The sequence below is a fragment of the Centroberyx affinis genome, unplaced genomic scaffold (genome assembly GCF_046629955.1).
Source record: "Centroberyx affinis isolate AG114_WGS23_722 - 3 ecotype Tasmania unplaced genomic scaffold, CSIRO-AGI_Caff_v1 ptg004288l_1, whole genome shotgun sequence".
Taxonomy (NCBI): Eukaryota; Metazoa; Chordata; class Actinopteri; order Beryciformes; family Berycidae; genus Centroberyx; species Centroberyx affinis.
The window spans coordinates 643074-663372 of NW_027282008.1; the positions used below are offsets into that span (position 1 = coordinate 643074).

General features: G+C 43.2%; 1 protein-coding gene across 1 annotated transcript in view; it reads right to left on the minus strand.

Moving 5' to 3' along the window:
• The window catches only part of LOC139664469 (unconventional myosin-IXb-like), a 61536-nt gene extending 43111 nt beyond the window's left edge, over positions 1–18425 (minus strand). The window contains exon 1 of the mRNA XM_071543308.1: positions 17988–18425. The gene's annotated coding sequence lies outside the window, so the exon portion shown is untranslated. The remainder of the gene's footprint in view (positions 1–17987) is intronic.
• Between the last annotated feature and the right edge of the window lie 1874 nt (positions 18426–20299).

Genomic DNA, 20299 nt, shown 5'->3' on the forward strand with positions numbered 1-20299 from the left:
AAGGATATCACTGATTTCCTGACCGAGGTGAAGTTAACTGCCTCAAACATGTATCAGGCTCTTTTATGAACCAAACCACAAAATAACCAAGAGAGCAGGACAAACCTCCTAGTGATGAATCACATGATTGACATCTGCACCATAAAAACCTCATTGGAGTAAACAAGGACTATCATTAATTCTTTGAGTACCCTTTCCAGACAGTAACATTGCTTCAAGGCAGGGAAGGGCAATCATGCCATGGATGACTGAGAGTATGTAAGTTTTCATTCCAACCAATCAGTGATTTTACCGATAGTTCCTCCTCTCTGGTTGAAGGTGAATCAGTGAAATCACTTGGTGTAGTCACTGGTTGAAATGAAAACCTGCATACTCTCTGCCCTCCATGGCACATGACTGCCCCTCCCTGCTTCAAGGCATGGACAATCGCTACTGTATCACCATTACCAAGGTTTTATTGCACATGTCCTAGTTTTAATAAAAGAGAATAGCTTTTGACAGCCATTATTCAGCAAAATACAGTGTGGTAAAAGTTCAGTAAGAGTTCAACGCCACTTCACAGCAAAGGGGACTTCCTGAAGTCATGCTATGGGGTCCCAAATTCTTTTCTCAAAGAAATACACCTAAAATAACGACGAATACAGTAGTAACTTGAGTCTACAGATCTATAACTCTTCCCTTGGACATGAGAAAAATTATAACCTGAACACAGCTTGAAGAAAGAGAACAGTTGGAGCCATCTTGTTATTTGATAGAACAGTGTAGGAAGTTCCACAGGGCAGATATCACATGATGTGAAAGTGGCGGTTTTACAAACCACAGAGTACTGTACAGCAGTTAGCATCATTAGACAGTCATTTGGCTTAATGCTGCACTGTACTTAGCCTCGAGGCCTGTCTTATACCACTCTCAGTCTTCATACTTAAGCTTGCTGGCTGCAAGTTAATTTCACCAGATGTAAACAGACCTCTCTCTCCCAGTCTCCGTTTCCCCCCATACACTAGTTAGCTGACAGTGGCAGACAGTGCAGTGGTCACTGTGCCAGACTGGCAGGATGGCAGCTTAGACCACCACTAGGTGACAGAGAGCCTGGTCGACATTATGAAGCCATTACCATCTTTTCTGGCTCTGTTGAGCCACAGAAAAATGCAACTCTTTGAAAAAGCCCTGAGGTATTTCAGGATTGATTCAGTGTAGCATCCAAATGGACCAGAGCCAAAGGAATAAGATCCAGGTAACGTCTGTAACCAATATTGATGCAGAACAATGATCTATAGTACAGTGTGAACCACACAGACACAGCAAGGTAAAGTTCAGGCTTATGACGGATCACATAGCTTGACTTTGCATCAGTAATGCATGCTCTGTAAACTGTAAGCCCCCCTTGGGGAAACAGGAACCTGGTCTAAATCACTGTATGGCAGGCAGACTGCACTGCTTTAGTAACCTGATCCGGAGGTCGAGTCCTGTAAGCAATGGGGCCTATAGTTTATCATGGTTGTCATTCAAGCGGAGATAGTTTATTTTCTCAACCTGAAAAATAAGAAATGTTATAGTTTTGAGATATACCAAAAATAAGCAGGCCAAGGGAAAATGCTTGGCTCTCATAGAGGTTATTGTTATATTTCTCTATGCATTAAGACAACTTCTCCATTCCTACATATAAGCTTTATTTTCACCAACACCAATGACTGATATAAATAATTCTCAACTCTGTTTAGACCCACTCATGTGCTGTGTTAGTTTTGTTCCAGTTATGTGAAAAAATATCTAGTTGTGTCAACCATGGCAAAGATAATTTTTTGTCTCTTCCACCACTCTTTTATTATGGGAGCTTTTGCAGCAAAAGGAATAATCAGACACATGATCCTATCCTACAGTTTGTATCTGTGCTTTACTACTTAAGGCATAGGCATCTCCCCACAGCTCAAAGATGCCAATCCAAACCACATATTTTTAAATTACTGGTTATCCAAATCCATCCATCCATCTTGTATTTTTGTTAGTTTGTCATGATCTTCTCAATGTCAAATTTTACATATTTGTCTGTGTCCATGGTCAACAGATTATAAAGTGGGAACAACTGATAACTTTAACATGCTAGTAGGCAAAAGATGCATGGTAAGCATGCTAATAGCACAAGCCAGCTAGCTAGCACCTGCAAGTGCCTGGATGGGTTGAGTGCATCTATATCATCTTTTTGGATTCTCTACGCAGCTTTCACATAAGCTTTGTTTTTGTTTCTCCCCTCGTCAACAGCTTTTTATAGCTGTTCAACCAGTGATAATTTTTGTTTGCACACATTCATGAAAAGCATTGATGGAAAGCAGTTCTTTAGGAAGCGGAAAAGGACACATACTATGAACCTGCATGAACCTAGCAAATACAAAAAAAGTAACAACAGAGGCAAGCCATCCAAACTAGGCTAACTCTGGAATCATTTAGGTCACATTTCAGAATAAAAGAAGGGAAATAGAGCGACTTAAGAGTCATGAGCTTGTGCCTTTGCCAGGCTAGCTGACCACAGCCCCAAAAACATGCAAGCCTGTAAAATGCCATGGCATGCAAAACTGCAGTAGACCACAAAAGACACCATCATCATTATCCTCCATCATGAGCTCCGTCTGGTTTAAATCTGTCACTTTAACTCCTGAGCCGCTGATGCCCTCTAAACAGAACAAACATAAAGTTATGCGTGTATGTGTGTGTGAGAGAGAGAAAGAATCTCAGTGTGTGTCTGTGCATGTGTGTAGTGAGAAAGAGAGAGAAAGAGGAAAGAAGAATGGGATGACAGAGTGAAGACTGGACAAAGAGAAAGAGAGAGACAGAGCCAGAGAGAGAAAGTAAACATTTGAAAGTGAGACGAGAGAGAGAGAGAGAGAGAGAGAGAGAGAGAGAGAGAGAGAGAGAGAGAGATTGAGAGAGAGAGAGAGAGACAGCGCCAGAGAGAGACAGAGCCAGAGAGAGAGAGAGAGAGAGAAAAGTAAACATTTGAAAGAGAGACAGGAGAGAGAGAGGGGTCCCAGGAGACCATCAAAGGGAGACGAAGCCTAACAGATAGTGCGGCTTCCTCCCTGCAGAGGAGATCCTCCATGAGGATGCCCAGCATTCCACAGATAAGACCGGGGTCGTCTGCTCTGCGAAGGCTTAGCCTGGCACTTGAGCTGCTTACTGGGGGTTGAGGCAGATACTAGAGAACAGGACTACAGCTGAGGGCAGAGAGGGGCTCTTTAGCTGCTTACTGTGGGCAGGAGGAGGCATTAACAACTAACAAGCTCCTTAAACCAGTTATTTTTCGAGGAGGTACCACTCATACCCCTTGGACCCCCTAACCCCACCCCACCTAACCCCTCATTATCTAGTAAAGGAGGATAGGCTTGTAACAAGTTAATCTCACTGTACAGTCATTACTGAAATAGTTTAAGGTCAACCTATAGCCAGAAATGCATTCCAACTGATTTATCAACACAATAGGATTTCACTAACAGTACACCAAATTTACATAACAACCAGTAAAAACTAGGGATGGGACGATATATCGAAATTCAATATATCGCAACACAAAAATGTGACAATACGTATAGTGGGGCAGAAAAATGAATCGCAAGGTTAGCTACATTTTATTCTGCTGTAGTAATCGCAAATGAGATGGATTGCCCATCACAATGTCACTAACTCTCCATCGAAATTACATTAATTGCACTTTGTAATGACATTTTTAAATTGTTGTTTACATTCTAGCAAGCCAATCTGATTGCTACAAAGATTTGCGGCTCAGAAATAAACATAATTCTGCACAGTCATACTTTGTTGTCATTGAACTTTTATTAATTAGGCTAAATCGTATTGTGGTTGTATCGAATCGTGAACAACATATCGCATGTCGAACCGTATCGTGAGATAAGCATATTGTCCCATCCCTAGTAAAAACACTGATGAGAAATACAGTCCATTGTCTTTTTCTCATGAAGTCTCCAGATTGAGCTCTTCTTAAAGTTAATTCTCTCTGAGACCACACATGTCCATGTCTGGGCTGCTGCACTGATTTCCAATCCTCTGCCTCAGGGGAACTATTAGAGACAGTGTGCTGTGGGCCAATATTTCACTGAGCCATGCTGTTAACACTGTAAGTTATGGCCCATTTAATATGGCATAATTCTGAAAAGCACAATATTGCAAGAGCAATGGTGTGCACATACAAAAGTGCGTCTTCTCCCACACATGTCCGCACTCACAGAGAAAGAATGGGTAAGACTAAATACCCCATTGCCAAACTGGACTTGTGTGATGGAAAGAGAGACTCTGGGAAAAATTAGTTGCATAAAAGACGCACTATTTTAAATGTGGCAAGAAGTAACTTCATTATAACTGAAGCTGAAGTTGGCAGTGAAGAGAGGGAGGTGTGGCCATGTGAACAGTTGGCTGGTTTGACACACACTGGCAGAGTTGAAATAAGCCAACTGGGTCTTACTCACTCTCTCCTTCCTCCCAACTCCTACTCACTCCTCCTCACCCACTGCAAATAAATAGCAATAAGCTCCACCCTGAGAAATAGGAGGACGAGGAATGGCAAGTCTGGAGTGCCATACTGTTGAGACAGAAAAAAGAAATGTGTGTTGTTTATGGCCTCACTTATAACAGTGTGAAAGCCTTGAGTGTTAGGCTCTTAGTCAGTGCTAGGGACAGTTAATTGTCATCCTAATGGACCTCCTAAGACAGGCATGTACACACACTCACACACACATAAATAAACAGAGCGACCAGTCAGTGCTGAGACACCGCTGGGTGACTAGCTGGTCTGGCCGGAAGTGAATGGGCCAATGACACACAGAGGCCAACGAACTCCAACTACAATCCTCTCTATCTATATATTTCTCACTATAATGTTAACTCTCTTTCTCACTCCCTCCCTCTCTCACACACAGACACACAGAGGTCAACCCACAGGAAGCGGGTTATGATGTCAGCAGCGTGTCTGGACCAATGATATACTGTCTGACTCCCAGCATTCCACTTCAGTGACACAAGAGGATGCCTGATGATCCCACGTGTCAGGGCTACAAGCAGCTCCTATCATCGCTATAGCTTTGACATTACAATGCCAGCATCATGAGTAAAAGAAATGACACGGGTTACCTAGTCATAGTCTAACGCATAATACATAATACTGAAAAAATTTAAAAATTTAAAAAAATCAGTCACAAGGAATAAGAGCTTCATAATCCAAACAGCACTCACTCCCTTGGCTTCTGATAGATCGGTATATCAGTAGAAATCTGTTTACCGGAAGCGATTTAGCGATACCGTCTCTACCGCACTTTAGTTGGAACTGGGCTGCTTCGCCCCCTATATGCCACCAATCAGTGTTAGTAGTTGCAAAACCTCTGAAAACACGGGGGCAAGGTCGCTTTACGTGAACCACACCATGCGCATTTGTTGACGTCTGCGAGAGGAGACACGGAGGAGGAGAGTGACGTGAGTCCTGTAAACCCCAGACAGGAGGAAACCAAATATAATCAAGATGAAGAAGAACTTGCTAAAAGTTATTTTATTTGTTTTGCAATTTATATATATTTAATACTCTTATCTTTTGTTTCTATTTTATCACAAAGTTTGCATGAATGTTCCAAATAAAAAAAGGTTTTAAGTGCAACAGAATACCTTTTATATGTCTTATATTTGCATGTTCAATTAACTGGACTGTTTATACTTTCAGCCAAAAATAGGCATTTTCACATTTTTCAATTGAATTACCAGAAAAATTACTATACCGTGATATAGCCTATACCATTACCATTCAAAATTTGAAAAATATTCCCCAGAACAGCTATGTATATTACAACATCGACAGCAATTTGATTGTAAATATGAGACCCTGCTGACAAATCATCTTCATTGACAAAAACATGCAAGGGGAATCCCATCTGTTTTAATTCTGGAGAACAAGGAATAAGTCCTGACTTGGTTTGGCCCTGAGTGCATGGAAGCCACTCCCCATCATGACTGATGTTAAAAATTAGATCAGAGAGGTTACTGCATCTGACTCACTGAAGATGAGCAAGTTAGATCTTAACATACAGACCAGTGATGCTCACTCTTTCTAGTAGCAAGGCACCCTTCAGGGAATCACAGTTTCAACCCACACCACAGTAGACGAATGACTGCTTGGTAAAGTTCCACACACTCACACAACACAGTCAGGAAAAACTATGAGCTGCTGGACCGGAGGAAAATGCATTAACTTGAAGGGAAAAGGTTGGCTGATCTGTTTTTAAAAGGAGAGTGGGCAGTCCATTAACCTTCAGTATATGAATTTTATCTTTTTCACTTTGTCTCGATGCTTTTAATGTTTTATGTAATGCACTTTGAATTGCCTTGCTGAAATGTGCTATATAAATAAACTTGCCTTGTCTTCAGTATTTTTCTTTCTTCAGACAGCTGGAAGACAGAGAGGGAGACACAGGAGAGAAAGTGCCGGCAGGGACACGTGGGTGGCTCCAGAGGCGGCAGATTTAACCACTCGACTGTCTCTGGACATGGCTGATTGCTGATTAAAACTGCACCAAGTTGGATTTTCATGATGTTAAATTTTGTTTCGCACTGATTTCTCATTCAAATCTCATGGTCCACTGAAGCTCCCTCCACTGCTGAAGGCCCTCTGCTGTAGACCAAGCTCCTCTCCCCTCCTCTGGGGAAGTGGAGCTAGGGGCTGCTGAGGTATCCATCACCACTACAACTCCCTGCCTGACCTAATGGAGATGAGAGGGGCTGGCCTTTTGCCAAGGCAGGCTGTATTGTCCTCCGGGCACAATGAGGTACAGAGGGAAGGGAAATACAGATCCACTGTGTGTGCATGTGTGCTCTCTGGGATGCACAAATGTGCATAGCACTTGTGTGAAAGAGAGAGAGACCCTGTTGCTGCTGAGTGGTGGTAAATCAGCCTCGGGGGTGAGGCTCTTTAAGGAGTGCAGATGCACCCAAAATGGCTGTGAATGGATCAGAGCCCTCCCACTGGAGCCATGTGGCCCATACAGAGACACTGCCTTTTGTTTAACAGGGACCAGTACCTCAATCAGGGAATTAACTCATCCAGCAGACACCAACTGGGCTAGTGAGAAAGCCAGAGATAGAGACAGGACCATGGAGAGAAAGTGGAGGGAAAAAAAGAAAAAGGCCACTCTAAAAGCTTGCCTCCTCCCCCCTGTCTTTAAGTCAGCTCCCAGGCTGGCCAGCCATGAACAATAAAACCAGAGCTGAAGAGCATCTGCTGCCTCTGTCTAAAGAAGAGGATAAAGGAGAGAGGAGCCACAGGGATCCACTATTTGACTTGTTGATATTGCCCTATTCATTCATTATGTAGCTCAAGCCCATGGTCAAAATCCCCTTCCCTGCCACAAGTAAGCTGATAGAAGAGGAACTTTAAGAGCAGAATAAGACATTATTAGAGACCATAAACTTCTCTATGCAAGTGAGGAACAATGGCATTTAACATACAGAGACAGGGACTGCTTGCTTTACCCAAATGTCTCAACCATAACTAAATCAAGCCAGCCTGCATGTCTGTCACAACAGATTAGCGTAGCCCATCATAATAATGATAATCAATCACGATAAGGTCATCTGAGCACACTGCATTGATCTGTCACTCCAAATATCATGCGTCTGAGTCACATATTGACAAACTGACGCTGGCCAGCTGCTGTTCATTTGACATCCCTTGGAGGTAGGTATGACCTCATGTTTATGCACAGATCTTTTCAGGTCAGGCGTGGAGGGGGGTGGGGGGGGTATAGAGAGAGTTGGGGCTGGCAGCAAATACATTAGAGCATGTATAGCCTCGTTTAAAACAACTGGTTTAAATCATGGCCCAGTTATAACACTCCTAGGCCTTCGTATGTAAGCTCTCTCTGCTGTTGCTTGGGGGGAATTCAACACCAATTTTAGCCGCAGCTCAATAAACTCCTTCTTTATGTACTTCTCACAGCGGGTCAGTAATCCTGCGGGCCTCGGTACAGCCTTGCACCACCCCCCCGTGTCTCGCCACCCTTCTCCCTGGGCCATACCGCTGTCTTCTACCACCATGTCCCACACCCCCACTCCACCTCCCCTTCTCCTCCTGTCATACCACTGTCTTTCACACAGTCCCCCCCCCCCCCCCCCCACCCGCTACTCTGGAAGGCCATGCTGCTCCTCCACTGCGCCTCCCCCTTCGACCCCCCACTGTTCGCCCCCCTTCTGCTCCCCACCATCTCACATTTGGCACTACTGCTTTAACTCAGTCCAGATGCCAGGTTAGACTGAGTAGAGTAGAAGAGAAGAGCAAAAAGTCTTGAGGGAACTCTGTTTACCATTAAAAGCCCACGTCCTGGTACCTTTGATTTATATGTTGTGCTCCTTTACTTTTCTGTCACCCAGTCAACCGTTGGACTTTATCAGACTTGAGGGCAAACCCCACTGAGGAGAGTAGAGTCGACAGGCCGACAACAACTCTGATTGCACCACTAAATCTTACAACTGCTTTGTATTTCATCAAACCACTCCAAAGAAGTTGCAGAGTCCTGCGACAGACCAACGCAAGGCTTAGCATGCAAATCCACATGCAAAGCCATGCCCAATATCCCGGCCTTGACTGTCTTTTCCCATGATTCATGTTGGATAGTTGATGCATAGTTACCATGATGGTGGAGAGAAATGTATGTCTTCAATCAGTATGATGAGCTGAAACTCTAGATTCAAAGCAGCGGCGTCCACATGAAATACACCAGACCAGCGAGGCCATAGCATGTTTCCCTTAATGGAATCCAGAAGGCTCTGCTTCGTCTGATTGGCTATTTTGGGATTCCATGCTGGTTGGTGGTGACAGGGGATTCCGGAGTTTTCCGGACCCGTCATCTCAGTCAAGGATCACTCGGTGGATGGGGGGGGGGGGGGGGCCTTATCATGTTGGACTAATAGACCTGATTTGTTTAGACCAGGGGTGGACAAATCCGGTCCTACATATAGGACATTTAGGCAACTGGATGCAAGGCACTATTGCTTTTCCCTGGTATTACAGACAAAGGCTATTGGCTCAAAGGAAATCTTTTGCTCCAGCCTAGCATCAAGGCCCCTCTTCGGCCAAAGCAATACCAATAATTGGACAGCTTGTTTATCTGAATCAGGTGCGTGTGTTGTAAGGCAGACAGCGGCTGAGCAGGTCGGTCTCAAGTTAAGGAAACACTTCCTTCCTATTGAGCGTGGGCGAGCGCATGCACACACACAAACACACGCACGTCGTCTGAAGATGTGGGGCAGCTGCAGGCAGGAATCAGGAAGAGGAGAAGAGGAAGTGAAGGGAAAAGGCAGACAGAGGGGATATTGTACACGCTCACTCATGTGGGCTACTCTGCTCTAAAAACACTCCCCAAACACATGACTCCATTGTGGCACCAGAATAGTCACTGCACTGCACTGCACCAAGTTCATACTTAGTATTTCTTAAGCCCCCCCCCCACACACTCTCACACATGCCACACACACACACACATATACACACACTTTTCTTTGTTCCCTACAGCTACAGTATCAGACAAAGTTTGAGACAGGCCAACCTCTTGATCTCACCACATCAGACTGATCCCTTTGACAACATATATAGCAGGAAAGAATTTAACCGAGATTTAACCTGGCTAATGCAGACCAAACCCTCCGCTCTCCCTGCTATGATGACAAGTATGGGTAGCTCAAGCAGGAATGAAACCCATAACCAGGTCAGTGTCAGTGCCATGCTCGACCCATTGGTACAACAGCAGATCCCTAATGTTAGTAACATTACTAGTCTTAAATTTTCTACATACAGACATGGGACAAATGGCAGCAGGAGGCCTCGCTATAAGGAGCTTGTCTGTTTGGAATAATGAGGAGGAAATAGCATAATCTCAGACCTACTAAAATAGTATATATTATATCTACTGCATCTACTGTAATCTACTGAAAACATCTTCCCTGGAGTGTGTCCTGATGATGTTTGGGTGGCCCGGCAGATTCACACACTGAGGTGTGGATGGTAAGCATCTTAGAAAGGATAACGCTGTTCCAACCTCAGATATCTAGGCCTAGAATTGCCTTTTCTAAATCCAACCAAAATCCAAATGGGTTTGATAAAACTGAAAGAACAAAACTGATGCAGAGTATGCTGTGACGTGTCATATGAATAGGGCTGCAATTAACGATTATTTTCATTATTGATTGATCTGTAGATTACTATCCCAATTACCAATTGCTTTCTTAGTCTGACCAGCCGCCAAAAAAAACTTAATTTTAGAATGATATGAAATGGAGAAAAGCATGCAAATTATTTGGTATTTTTACTTGATAAATATTTTTAATTGATAAACAATTGATCAATTATCAAAATGTCGGCCGACAATCAATTGATCGACTAATCATTTCAGCAGATATGAACAATGAAAAAAATAGTACAGTATGGAGACAATACCACTAAGCTATCTTTCCAAAGGCACAAGGCACTACAATGTTCTTTTCTTCTGTATGAATCACAGAAAGTCTCTTACTACCGCTCTCTCCCACCTAGGCCAGACACATCTGAATAATTTCCCTCAGATGAAATGTAACTTACATATGGAGTCATTCAGCAGTGACCAGAGTCAGACTAGAGGGTAAAAATAGAGCAAAAACAAACAGAACAGAGCCGAGCCCAGCCAATCGAGAGCACATAGCCAAGGTCTACTGTTTCTGCTCCCTCTCTCTCTCCTTCTACCCTCAGCTCCTCTCTCTCTTTCCATCTGTCCCCCCCTTTATATCTTTCCCTCTATGCCTCTCTTGTCTAGATATTCTGCCTTGCTTTTTCTTTCTTTCTTCCTCTCTTTCTCTCTCGTCACTCTCCATAGCCCTTCAGGCATCCCTTGGTCGGACTCAGCTGCAGTCTGCAGACTGGGACACAAACAGAGTTCAAGCCAAACACCGAACACAAAGTCCACTCATACTGCAGTGCAGTTTGTCCCTGTGTGACATGTCCTTCACTGCTACATTCAGGCTGAGAAATCTATGTAAAAGGCTGACAGACATCAAAATAACAATATACCAGAAAAATATAGTTCACATACAGTATTCAGTGTTTCCTTTGCCATAGAAAACTGGGACTGGTACTAGTAAAAAGCCTCAGAGTAAGCCACAGTAAATCAGTTAAAATTTTCAGGTTATTTTAATAAGATTGTTTATGCAAGGGGGGGCCTGGCTTCTACCTCCATCTCTCAGAAGATATCAGCCCAGCTAGTTTCATTTTTTACGAGGAATAGTGTTGAAATATACTGTGTGGATCCTGTATCCGCTGCTCCAACACTGTGTTGTCTCTCCCAGTTTCTGTTGTACTGCTGTACTACAGTGGCTAGCCTCTAGCCTGGCATGAACAACGGGAACGGTTTGTCACCCCTGCTGCCTCGCCTGGCTGAGTTTATCCATTTCCCCCGCCCCCCGTCTCCTTTCAAATCTCTCCCAAGTGCCATTGGGCAACACAGGGAGGGAGAGAGGAATGAAGCTGAACACTAGTTCCTCAGATTTGTCCACAGCCATTCATCCAAGACACAAACAAGTCCAATCCCATTTGTCCCAATATACTTATGTCTGTAAAGTTGGACAATTGGATTGGTGCAATGAAGACTGGGCGAAACCCACCAAGCCTCTTAGGGAAGGTAGAGCTAATGGATATATCCAATCCTTTTAGAGTTAGCCCCCTACACAAGTGCCTGGAACAGTTAGGGACATAGATACTGAGTGAGCAAAATATTAGGAACACCTGCACCCCAGAATCCTTGCAGAATCTGGGTCAATTTCTTCAGGACTTAAAATTAATTATTGAATCTCTCTCCTCTCCTGCACCTGCATCTTCCCCTATATGTGTGAGAGATGTAGAGTATCTAATAGGTGAAATCAATAAGGGATAGCCTACACCTAGATTCACCTGGTCGTGTCATGGAAAGCACAGGTGTTCCTAATATTTTGTAAACCCAATGTATGTCCATAAAGGCTATAAAAAGTTTAATACTGCGGACAGCCAGCTGGAAGAAGAAGCACACTGCGGTATCTAGGCTAATATTCATCTCTGTCACACAGGCAGGGGTTCAGGTCAGGATAAAAAAAAAAGTTTCATAACAGCATAAAAACAAACTACTGTACAGCTCTATGTACACCTCAGCACTAAAACAACCATAAAAGCCATTCAGGAATACGCAGTCACACATGTCGGTTCAGTGCCTCCATGGCTTTGGCTAGTGAAAGATAAGACAGGGAGGAGGAGGGGTGAGGTGAGTCAGGGCTTTCAGATCTGCTTTGTTGTGAAGCACAGGGTTTCACATTACAAAACATGGCAATCAGGCCAAATGTAACCTTTAAAGAAAAAAAAAAAAAGAGTCTCCCATGGATAATTTCTTTCCATTTGAATGACAAACTTCTACAGTCACCAATATCCATGGAAAAGAAATGATGGGGATGTCAATATGATACAAACAATTAGCGTAAATAATATATAAACCATCACCTCATTATATGTGTCTGGCCCTTGTTACCGCTGCCTAAGCAGGAGACCTTGACAGGTTTCGCCCACAGAGACAGGCTATGATGCACAATAATAGCAAACAAAGCCAAGCGAGCCTCGGGGTGTGCCCTCTCTCTGCCCATAATCCAGAGCCAAGGGACAGGATCGCTGACCGCAGAGAGGATGGAGGGGGAGGTTATAGCACTCACCACAGCAATCAACCAGTCAATCTGTGTCCACACACACACACACACACACACACAGACCTCTTCCTGATGGTGGCCACTCAAGGCACCAAGCTGTAGCAAGGGGGGTAGAGAGGGAGTGAGAGAGAGAAAAAAAAGCAAGGCTCCAATACAATGTGTTGTGCTTGCCATAATTAGAGCTTAACAGAACAGCCAAAGAGTCTAAAAATTCAAATCCAGCACTGGGTCACCTGCCACTGGGCTCAGCAAGGACACAAGTAGGGGCTTATTGAAAACCAGCTGAGTGTGGTGCAGCTGGTAAAACTGGGTTATTGTTGGAACTGCTAGTATCCCTCCCTTTACAATCCATACATTTGAATGTGATGAGAGGTATGTGTTAGGGAAAGCACTATAAGCACTCTTACTGTACACAACTGAAGCTTACCCACCACAACTGGAATTGAGATGGGACACATTGTTCCTTATTTGTGAAGAATTAAGCACTATGACTAACCTGTAGATTTTTAGCCTAAATTCCATTCAAAATCACAATATTTAAGCCGTCTGAAAGTGGTTTAAATTGGTCTTCCATGACGCTGACAGGCCACTTTGCACTTCACTGTGGAAAATTCTTGAGTTGTATATTGTGGTTGAATCTTTGCTTAGCTTATAACTGAGCCTATAATCAGAATCTAAACACCTAGATTTGGTGTAATCATAATCACCACAATCAGGCTTTGATTGCAATCATCCTGACCTGATATGTTTGGACTCTGGAATGATGGCTGAATAAGGCACAACAAACAAATGCACTGTATGTAGGCCATCCCTAAACAGCCAGTCTGCCTTTTCCTCACTTATACCCTATCATTACAGCTGGGCCTATTTATAAAGCCCATAAATTCAGCTTGCCACATTGAAAGAGCCGAGTTGCCAGAGGGTTTGTGGACTTGATGATTTTAAAACTCCCCCTTTTTCCCTCTCTCTGTCTACTTGCACAACTCAAACATACTCCCTTGCTCTCTCTCTCACTCACTCACTCACTCACCCCCTTTCTTTTGCTTGCTCTCGCCATCTTCAGTCCGTACATCTCTACCCAACGCACGTCATTGTAAATCCACAGTGTAAAGCTTGGTTAGCAGCTCTCTGCAGAATGCAAAGCTATTTTTCTCCCCGTCTCTCGCCGCAGAGAGGCACGCCCCGGAGCATTCCTGTCACACTACTGGACTTACACACTGGATTATGGCACGCTACATGCATGCAAACGCCTGGGCACACACACACACACACAAAACATACGTTTTGGTGGTCTTGGAACTGTGTCCCATTTCTCCTCATTGACCTTGTTTCCATTCATCCCTTCCTCTGTGCTCATGCACCTACACACCTTGCTTTGCTGAGTGTACAGCAGGCAACACCGATGGGGATCATCCTCAACTCGGCTATTCAAATCAGCTGTCAAGGTCAATGATGAGGAGATAAGGAGTTGATGCTCTTTCAACGGTTGAGGGAATATGCAAGTTTGGATTCTATTCTCCGGAAATGATAATAACAGTGCCTGAACCAAGCCAGAGGTTAACAAAAGGAAGCATGACACCTAACCCAGCCCATCCCAGTGTTCCTGAGCAGCAGTGTCAGTAAGAGCGAGGTAAAGGCATCCTCCTGATGGGCAGATTGGTAGAAAGAAACACAGGCCTCTACATGTCTGTGACTTTCTTGCCAAGCCCTCAGCAAGGAGCCCTTCTCCATACCTCATCATGTAGTAGTAAACTTCATTCGTCTCTTTGTTCCTCCTTATTTCTCAACTGCTACAGTATAGTATAGTTTTGAACCCAGTGTACCTTGTCAAAAAATACAAAATCACCTAATCACTCAGTCATCATTCTAACTGCAGTGGCCCCCCATTTCTCTTCTTGTCCATGAACAAAAAAACTCTGTTATCTCCAATTGTAATAATGCCATTGGTCCAGTGATGAGTGTATCAGCAGTTTGCCTCCAGATAGTTGAGATAGCTAGTCTACTCTATGTGCTGAGGCTGCGTTTTCCAGGGCCATGGGACCGCAGGTGTCTGCGTCATTCCACAGGTAGCCTATATAGTCCTAAACCCAGTACACCAGCTGCACATAGATACGACGCATGCTGCTAGGGGACTAATTAGGACTCACTGTGCTGCATGCACCATACACCATAGCTCAACCTGCTCAGCTGTCCTTGTTCTGTCAAACTCAACAGCCTAAATTACTCAGATACTAAAACAAAATACAGCAAACCAACACAGAAGCCTAGAAACAGCCTAATAAGGAGTTCACACATGGTTAAAACATGGTTACATTGCACTCTACAAGTCAATCTTCACACCCAACACCAACTACAACCTCTACAAGTTCAAGTTTTGAACTAGGCCTTGACATATTAGGCAGAAAAGAAACACTAGGACTTCAATTTTTTTTACCCAGTTTTTTGTGTTCAAAACAGTAAGCTAAAACAATTTCAATGTGTAGTCAGAGCCAGAAAAAAATCCAGTGTGTCAAAATTGACTTTCATTATACTGTGTAGCCACCACTTTGACCTAATTTTACACACTAGTCGTGAATCATCAAACAGTTGTTGTCAGAAACCAGACAGACAAAGAAACATTTTAGAAACTCCCAACACATGCGACCCTGCAAGCACATAAGATAAGATACAGGCAGGCCGGAGATGATGACAGACACACTTCAGCCTCCACAAAGTTTCTGCTGGTATCTGCAAAGCAAAAACAGCTCAACACCTCTTCAGTCATCATCTAAAAATACAGTGCTCAGATGTAGCTTAAGCTAACCGCAAGACACTTAAGACCAAGAAATTTCACACATGACATGAATGTAAAAATAAGACAATGTAATTTGATCATCACTTTAACTTATTCTTTGCCAACCATGCGGTTGCCATTAAGACACATTTGAAATTAGGTTTTGATAAGCTCTCTAGCTGGCTCTGGCTGTGGTGTCAAGGCAGAGAGCAGCTTGTTTTATAATCATCATATTAGGGAACAAAGGCAGTTCCTCTAATATGGTTTAGGTTGATTATCCAACAACAGCTATAGACTTGCATACTACAGTGAGCTAGACATTGCCTTTAACCAACAAACTACACCTCTAAATCACATTAAGCCTAGTTTTAATAGGACTGACCTAAATGTGCAATTGGTGGGCCAATTAATCTCTAATAACTACACTATTGCCAAGTAAGGTTCTCAATATGCCAGCCTATTGGTTGAGAAGTGAAAGGCATTGAGCTGAACGGGAGAGCGTATTCTGAGGCCAACCTAGAATCTCCCGTCCCTTGAGATCTCTCCGAGAAATACTGGCACAGCTATGATTGAGGCAATTATCTTTTCACCCGCAGTTTCACGCAATTGCATCCGCCAGGATGTGTAGGCCAATTACAACTCAAGGCTGAGCTCCTAAAAATGGAGCAACCCCCCTCCCAAATCTCCCCTATCCTCCCCCCCCTACCCTCAACCACTGTCAGCTCTGTCTGCCAGTCTGCAGTGGGGCTGCAGAGTACAAACCATCAGCCAAAGACCATATGGTCCTTTTCTTTTAAAGATGGCAGACAGGCTTTCTGTGGATTGACTGAGTGTAGGGCTGTCTGGCTGCGCTCTGCTGTGAATCAAGAAGCAGCAGCAGCGTATTCAATACAATCACAACCCCCATCTTTCATATTCTAACTCTAATTAACATTCCAAGTCTCTCACAGTAAGCTAATAAGACAAAGCAAAGTCTCTATTTATTAAATACGCTTCCTGTCTCACAATTTCAATTACTACAGTAGTTATAAGGGTCAGCTACTTTTGCATTGTCTGCAAAGAAACAGCCTAGGATATCCTATATTCAAAAAAGTAAGAATGAGAGAAATGTGATATAAACCCTTTTGTCTAAAGCAGGCGCTAGTGATCAATTTCCACATTAGTCTGGCACCGAAATTCAAGCCATTCCTCTGCTAAGCCTGGGTCACAACAACATGTGGCTGACAGACCCATGGAGCGGCCCGTGTGACAGAAGGAAGTGTAAATACATTATTTCATCAAGAGGAAATGACTTGCCACATTAGGCACCGCTCTGATGCCACTGGGATAGCACAAACAGTATTGCGGCCAAAGAAAATCAAAGAAGTGGAAAGAGGAAAACAGAGAGGGAGAGGAACTTTTAAGTGAAACGCACATACGCCTAATTTTACTGTTCCTATTCGCTGTTTTACTATATGATTAGCTTTTTCCACCACCCAGACATTAGTCATGTAGCTTGAGCATGCCCCGGCAGTCCCACTCTCTTAGTGTATGTGGAAGATTTTGGTAAGGTTTGGCCGGTGTGCTGCTGTGTGGAAGAGGCAGCTGGAGGAGGCCTACTGTAGATTTGGGCTATTTGCATACCACCACAGCCTACAACTGTCTAACTCTAACCACTGGAGTTGTTGTTGTATGGTTGCGTTCAAATGCTCTTTAAATTAATGGAGTGAGTAAAATAGGAGAGAAGGGCTGTTTCCAATTTCAAGTGTAAACCAAAACCACCTCAAATTGACCCAATAAAGTCCTAGCAGGTAGATCTATTGCTTGTTTCACCTAAACCTATCATTGACACTCATACTAGGTGTGCAACTGTCAATTTTACCCAAACAGGAGTGAACATAATAACAGTATGCTACATCTGAGAGTGTGAGATGCCCGTGGTGGCTCCACACCAACTCGTCTGACTGCTTTTTCCTGGCAGGGACTGAATGGTCTGCATCGAGCCCAACATTGTGCGGCTTTTCTGAATTCCAGGTGAGCCAGCCGTGTGTTGTTCACTCGAGCAAAACAACAGACAGCCACACACACACATGACATGTATGTCAGTCACACCGTGCAGCAGGCCCGGCGGGGGACATGGCACTGCAACAAGTTAGCCTACATTTCTCAACTCACACAGTGGATGCAAGTATGTACCACTAACCAAACGGGCGACATCCTGTTTTAATTAGAAAAGGCACGTATGAAAGCCACAGTCCCGCGTATGCTTTGATATCTATTATCAAAATAATATGGTTAAAGCAGTACGATAATATTCAGCAACTACTTCACTACAACTTCCTATAACGTTACTGTCCATTCAGCCTGATATTGAGATGGAAGCAAGATTATAATGCAAAGAGAAATTCTCCTTTGACAACAACATATTTTGACAAATTAGTGAAGCTGCTTTCTCATACAAAAAGACAACAAACACACAAGGAAGATTTTTTTTTTTTACCTTGCTCGGTTGTCTTTCTCATTGTCTCGGTGTAATCCTTTACTGCATTCCCCCGCGATTCAGCTGAGACACACAAAAAAAAATCAAGTCGCAGCTTTTCGGTGTCTTGCTTGTGTTTTTTGCCCTTTGATTAAAACAAAACAAAAAATCAAGACTCAGGCAATCCCACTTGGTAACAAACAGGCTAACAACGACGGAGCCTCTCGGACAAAGCTCAGTAACGTTACTGAATGAGCCTGAACCCGGGCTGTAAAAAAAAAAAAGAAGAAGAAACACAGACGACTCTAAAAAAAATCTGTACCTACCTACTTGTCATCTCTATGTGTATACTAAATAAAAAACAGCACTCGCCGAGGTGAAAGAGCTTCAAAAGTGCATCATTTCCAAGCAAACTGGATGGCTTTAGACCAGCTAACCAGCTAGCCTGTCGCTACTTCCTTTCTCTTTGCCTAAATAATAGCAGCAGCAGCCTGAGCGGTGGAAAAAAAAAAGTTGAGGAAAAAGCCGCAAGCCTGATTCTATACAATGAAGGCGCCCTGTTGCTGCGGGGCGTTTGTTGAAGCACAGCGCCCCCTGCTGGACAACAGCGGCGGTACAATGCAGATCTGACTGAACTTGATAGAGGAAGTCCCACATTTGTATTTTGAGTGAGAAGTTGGGTTGTGGTTCCATTGACTTGCATGGAGTCGGGCCGGTTTTTTTTTGAGTCATTTTGGAGCTCCGCCTCCGCCCCTAGCGGACGTTAGAGGAACTGCCGCCTGCATGCCGCCACTTCCTTATTGGCTTGAAAATTCCCCCCAACACTTTCTGGCTTACCTCATTTCCACATTTCTCCATTTCTCATTCCCCCCAATAATACCCCCATACTTTTCCTTGTTTAAACTTTTTATTGAGTATAGAGTAAAAAAAAAAAAAGATATTACTGGTATCCGAGACATTTTACAATTTTCACAACAATTTACAATTTTCACAGCAATTATTGGTTTACCTGGGGTCAAACTGACCCTCAAACTGACCCTTGATGTGTAAGGGGATGGGGGGGGGATTCATCGTTTTATGTTATTTATTTAAGTGCTATGAAGATGGAGACATGAAACAGCTGTGTAGGTTGAAATTGCTGGGGTCAATTTGACCCCAAACATAAAACACTTTAGTTGATTTTAATATAATAAGAGGCTTAATATAAAACACCAAAGAAGCAAAGCACGACTGTTTCAGCACTAAGACCTCTCTCAGCGTGCAACAGACTAGAATTTTGGTAAAGCAAAACAAATATATATATATATTTTTTAAATAAAGATTCCTACAACATCAAACTGGTTCGAACACAAAACCAAGAGCCCAAAATGCACAGAGATGGAAATCACAAACATTGTACATTCACTCTCTATTATTCTCATTAGACTGCCCTACAAAGGTGAACAGTAGTAATGTATTGTGTTTCTCAAAGATTCAACATCATGACTCTGAAGTTTAGTTTTAATTTTAACAAACATTAGACCTATTACATTAGTCCAGTTCTGTACCAAGAATTCTTCTGTCAGGACAAGAGATAACGAAGATGAATGGCGTGAAGACAGAGATGGAGATAGAGATCCTGTCTGTCTGTTTCTCTCTGACTTGCTCTTATGGAGTTACCACTCTTTAGTTTTGTACGGCAGAATATGTCTCACAAAGAATTGAAGGGTTTCGTTGCAAAACACTATATCATCAGTTTTGGAAAATTTTTGCATCCTAAATTTCATCAGTCAATATTTCAAAATCACAGATGATTCTATCCTCAAAAAACATAACATGTTTTGTAAGTAAAGATCTAAAGATAACTTCTAACTTTGATAGTTGCCCACAACAGACTTAACTTTAACACCAGCTGTCATTTTGTCAGAGCAGATTGTGAAGTGGTTGAAAATCTCAGCTTGGATTGAAACTCTTCAATTGCAAAGTTCCAAACCAAGTTTATTCTACCATCTAGCCTGTATCAAACACAGTTACAATCCTGAGACGATTGAAAAACACTCTTTGGCATTCAGTGAGTTTAGAGCGGCTTCCAGTGGTCAGACAGTGATGCTGCATGTTGCCTCCCCAGAAGGATTCAGTGCTGTTTTCTGTCCAGCAGGTGTTGACTGCTCACTGCCAAGCAGGTCGGCATGCAGTCAAAGTGCTTACGCGGCTGCATTCACATTGGCCAACTTTTCCTTTTTGTACAGTTTTTTCTTGGCCTCTTACATTTTTGTCTGTCTGTCTTTGTCTGTCTATTCATTTTATTATTATTATTATTCAGCCTTAAAATGTGGTTTATTTTATGTCCACTT